Below are 4,033 nucleotides of genomic sequence, written 5' to 3' on the forward strand. Positions count from 1 at the left end.
CTGCAACTAGTGACTTTGCACAGCCCTCCCTCACGAGAAGAAAGGACAAACAACAACCACCGTAAGTAGAGAGCTTCCAGTTGGGCAACACTGCTTCTTTCTTTCTCTCTTTCTCTCTTCCTTCCTTCCTTCCTTCCTTCCTTCCTTCCTTCCTTCCTTCCTTCCTTTCCTTCCTTTCTTTCTTTCTTTCTTTCTTTCTTTCTTTCTTTCTTTCTTTCTTTCTTTCTTTCTTTCTTTCTTTCTTTCTTTCTTTCTTTCTTTCTTTCTTTCTTTCTTTCTTCTTTCTTTCTCCATTCTTCTTTCTCCATGTTGGGTATCACATCCTTACCTGCCTGTGTTCTTCCCAAAGAGAATATGTATTTTGATCTCTGAAACTTTTACTGTTGTTGTTTTGTTTTGTTTTCTCTCAAAGATCAGCTTAACCCCCAATCACTCTGGTCCCAGACCAAGCCCTACTTGGCCACTATTTGGGCCCTGATTGGCTCAGAATGAATGTAAATAACAATTGTTTCTGTTTTGGCCAGAAACCCAAAGGGTCTTCCCCTCCCAGATCCAGTTGTTTGTTATTGTTGCCTAATTTTTATTAAGCCTTAATCACTGAATAAGCACTGCCTCCTCAAACTGAGACCTGTTAAAGACCTTAGCTTAAAAAGGCCAAAGTTCCCCACTGCATCCTGGATCATCTCCAGTTATCCTTATCTATATCTGGCCACTGGACCCAGATGGCTGTGGAGGAGAAAGTGAGGCTGTTGACTTTGCACAGCCCTCCCTCACTTAAATCCAATTCACTTGCATGTCATAGCATCACCAACCTGATGTCATGGTCCTCTTCAAGAACAAAAGGCAAACAATAGAATTTTCATATTAGTCATGTTGTAAAAGGAGAAACAGTTCAAAAGAAAAGAATCACAAAAAATAAAGAAAGTGAAAATAGTTATGTTCTGCTCTGCATTCAGACTTCAGCAATTCTTTCTCTGGATGTGGATAGCATTTTCCATCATGAGTTATTTGGAATTGTCTTGGATCGTTGTATTGCTGAGAAGAGCAAAGTCATTCATAGTTGATCATCACATAATGTTGCTGATACTATCTGCAATATTCTCCTGGTTCTGCGCACTTCACTTTGCACCAGTTCATGTAAGTCTTTCCAGGTTTTTCTGAAACCATCCTGTTTGTTATTTCTTATAGGACAAAAATATCCCATTATGATCACATACCACAGCTTGTTCAGATATTCCTCAATTGATGGGCATCTCTTCAATTTCCAATTCTTAGCCACTATAAAAGGGGCTGCTATAAATATTTCTGTACAAATAGGTCTTTTCCCCTTTAAGAAATCTCTGCGATACAGAACTAGTGGTGGTATTGCTGGATCAAAGGGTGTACACAAGTTTTATAGGCCTTTGGACATAGTTCCAAATTACCCTCCAAAACAGCTAGATCACTTTACAACTCTACCAACAATGCATTAGTGTCCCAATTTCACACATCCCCTCCAAAATTTGTCATTTTCCTTTTTTGTCATGTTAGCTAATTTAAAAGGTGTGAGGTGGTACCTCAGAGTTGTTTTAATTTGCATTTTCCCTAATCAATAGTGATCTAGAGTATTTATTCATGACTATAGATAGCTTTATTTGAAAACAGCCCCTTCATATCCTTTGACCATTTATCAATTGGTAAATAGCTTGTATTCTTATGTATTTGACTCACTTCTCTACATATTTGAGAAATGAGCCTTTATAAGAGCAATTTGCTATCAAGATTATTTCCCAGCTTTCTGTTTTCCATTCTAATCTTGGCTGCACTGGTTTTGTGAAATCTTTTTAATTTAATATGATCAAAATTATCCATTCTACATTTCCTAATGCTCTCTATTTCTTGTTTGGTCATAAATTATTCCCCACTTCGAAGATCTGACAGAAACTATTCCTTGCTCTCCTAATTTACTTATGGTATTGCCCTTTATGTCTAAATCTCATTTTGACCTTATCTTGGTATGTGGTGTAAGACATTGGTCTATAGTTTTTGCTGTGTTGTTTTCTAGTTTTCCCAGGAGTTTTTGTCAAATAGGAAGTTATTGTCCTTTCCAATCAACCATCCAGGTTGTCTTGGGCTGGGAATTTGTTTCACTCTGTCTTTTTGTGGGTTCTGTTGCTTTAGAATTTTATTTTAGTTTAGTTTTGTTTTGTTTGTTTTCAGGCAATTGGGGTTAAGTGACTTGCCCAGGGTCACACAGCTAGTAAGTGTCAAGTGTTTGGTCTGAGGCCAGATTTGAACTCAGGTGCTCCTGATTTCAAGGCCGGTGCTCTATCCACTGCACCACCTAGCTGCTGCTTTAGAATTTTAGAGCCATTTTTTTACAGGTATTTGGAGGGGTTGGGGGGGGGAGAGCTCTAGCAAGTCACTGCTTTTACTCCTTCATTCTGGCTACACTTCCAGCTCCCCAATAGGAAGTTATTATCCCAGAAGCTGGGATGTTTGGGTTTATCAAACCCTAGAGTTTGGCCCTTGCCAGCAGGAAGCAGTTTCAGAAGCTAAGACCTTTGCCTCTTACCCCAAAAGATTTTGGGCCTCATTTGTTTGAGGGGGTAATGACCCCTAAAAGGAAATGACCATGTCTTTGAAAGCAACCCAGTCCCTGAATTTTTCCCATGCATTTCAGCAGCCCAGATCACTGGCACCTCTGCCCAAGGCCATTGGCCCACCCCAGCCCACCTAGATCACCTAATCAGCTAACGACATTCCTTTCACTGTCTCACTTGGCCTACCCAACCCATTCCTTAATCCCATCTAGATCACCTAATTAGCCTCCTTGATTGTATTTTCACCGTTGCAGTTGGCCCACTCCAGACTACTTACTACTCCTTAATTCTATCCAGATCCTTTCACTGTCCTTTTTGTATATAAGCATCTCAACCAACTAAGTCAAAGATTCACTAGGAACTCTGCCTGCTTCTATTGGCCTTACATTAAACTGTCCCTTAACTGGGAGGAAAAAAAAAAAGGTGATCCAATTACCTGACAAAGATTCCACAAAGATTCTGCAAGCCACATAGCACATAGGTGGATCCTTTGTCCTTATGGAAGATTTACAAGGGGATATGGATATCAAACAGATCCAGGGGATTAGAAGAATGGATGGGTTGCAATCTACATAATTAGAGAGAGTACCTGCATAGTGCACATCTTGGATCCCTTAAAATATTGAACAAAGTAATGAAGTTTTTCCACAATGCCTAGCACAACATCCTGCATTTACTGAATGTTTGTTCAATCCATTGAATTGCTCAGAAACCTGAAAGGTCCCCTCATTTCAAGTTTGGGGATTATTCATTTTTTGTATTTGTATCCCCAGGGCCTAGCACAGTGCCTGGCACATAGAAGGAATTTAATAAAAACTTGCCGATTGGTGCACCTCCAAACTTCTGGCCCTGCCATGTACCTTTCCTAAAGAAAAAATAAGAGTAAAGCACGTTTAAAAGACCTACCTTAGAAGAGATAGTGTTTATTTTTCCATCAAACAAAATGAAATCTAACTTTATTAAGTAAAAAGGCAAATTAATTATTGCTGAAGTCTCACACCATTGAATTGCTATTATAGTTTCAGGAGCATCTTTATGGTAGAGGTTCTCAAGGATAGACTTTTTTTTTTTAACGTAGTGAGCTCTGCATTCTTAAAATGCCGGCAAAACCCACGTCAAAGACCTTATCCTAACAAAAGAAATGGGCTTTTAAAATGTGATTGTAAAATGTGTGTGTGTGTGTGATGTGGTGTATATGTCTATACATATGCATGTAGCAATAAAGGTGTAAGAAGAGAAGGTAGCGGTAAGTACACCTAGGGGAAACTCTCTGTAGGTGACCTCTTTCCTCCCTCCGCCCTCCCCCCCCCTCTACCCAGAGAAGGGGAAGGACGACTGCATACTTGAGTCCTTGTCCTTGAAGGCGATTGAATGAGCCGAGGGCAGGCGTCTCTCGAGTTTCCAATCACAATAGAGAAACTTTAGAGGCAGTGGAGGGTGCTGGGGCCCCG

The sequence above is a fragment of the Phascolarctos cinereus genome, unplaced genomic scaffold (genome assembly GCF_003287225.1).
Source record: "Phascolarctos cinereus isolate Bilbo 61053 unplaced genomic scaffold, phaCin_HiC Scaffold_1;HRSCAF=81, whole genome shotgun sequence".
Lineage (NCBI taxonomy): Eukaryota > Metazoa > Chordata > Mammalia > Diprotodontia > Phascolarctidae > Phascolarctos > Phascolarctos cinereus.